This window comes from Leuciscus leuciscus (assembly GCF_965113295.1).
Source record: "Leuciscus leuciscus genome assembly, chromosome: 13".
In the NCBI taxonomy this organism is placed as follows: Eukaryota; Metazoa; Chordata; class Actinopteri; order Cypriniformes; family Leuciscidae; genus Leuciscus; species Leuciscus leuciscus.
Window position 1 is genome coordinate 35,714,344 of NC_138737.1, and position 1,228 is coordinate 35,715,571.

At 33.4% G+C, this 1,228-nt stretch overlaps 1 long non-coding RNA gene across 1 annotated transcript; it reads left to right on the forward strand.

Moving 5' to 3' along the window:
• The first annotated feature begins 255 nt into the window (after positions 1-255).
• On the forward strand, positions 256-726 carry LOC309513258. The gene is made up of 2 exons (XR_014211384.1): positions 256-401; positions 461-726. It is a non-coding gene; the product is annotated as an uncharacterized lncRNA (long non-coding RNA).
• The last annotated feature ends 502 nt before the right edge of the window (positions 727-1,228 follow it).

A 1,228-nucleotide genomic window follows, 5' to 3' on the forward strand; every position in this document is an offset into this window, starting at 1 on the left:
AGTAGCCTACCTACTCTTTTAGCGCTCGTTAAGTAAGTACTTATTGAAATGAAGTACCTACTCATTGAGTATGCGGTTTCGAACGCAGCAAGTGAGTATGAGTAGCCTATATCAAACAAGTAGCCCTCTAGACTATTTTATCCCTTCAGGGAGCCCTCACTCACAAAAGGTTGGAGACCCCTGCTGTACACTTATACGTTCAAAAGTTTGGGGCAGGGCTGCCAACTCTCACGCATTGAGCGTGAGACTCACTTTTCACACGCTCTCACGCCACACATCCATTTTCTCACGCACAGAAAAATTGCGGAGCAAAGAGGTACTTTTAATATTAAACTAATTATCAGCTCTTAGATTCCGTCAATTTTATTACGAAATTCAGACAAAAAATACGTTTGGCGTTTGTAAATGTGACGTGACAGATCGCTGAGCGCCTCAGTTCAAGTGCACGTGAACCGATCAGCTGTTACTTTTTTATTTAAAGATGCAGTACAACTTACCGAAAGTATACATAATATCGACCAATTAGTGTTTTTCAACCACGGAAAGAGGTCAATATATAATAGCAGGAGAATAATTATGTCACATAACGTTACATTTACCTCAGGAAAGCCATTTAATGACCATAGCATGTTAATTGAATAGAAAAAAATAGCTAGAGAGGAGATTTTGCTGAGCACTATATTACATATTTATTATATTTTTACTTATGTCAATAAATAATTGTTATTATAACAAAAACTGAATTATATTTAATTTCATTTGTTATTTTTAACCTTTAATAATACCAGCAGATTGGGCCCTCTATGTTTACAGCATTAGGTGAGATTATTTTTTTAAATAAAATTTAAAATAAACATGTATCCAAAGTAGTCAATATTGAATCAAAATCGGAATCAAATCACAAGAATGGAATTGAAATCTTGAAATTTTTGTCAAGCAATAATAAAAACTGTATCCTACCAGTCATTGTACAATGTAAACATTGTAACATGTTGTCACTAAACTTCATAAAATTCTATTTAGTTACCAAATGTTTTGACAATCAATTGTGATGCAATATTTGTTTATACAACCAACAACAGTATTGTGATATATTATTATTAGTAGTAGTAGTAGTAGTATTGTGAAATCGGATTCACCGGATTCACGCTCGTGCACAGTGTTGCTAATAAACTGGATGGAATTTAAGTTCTGTTGCTTTTATATGAAAATAAATATAATGAACAAG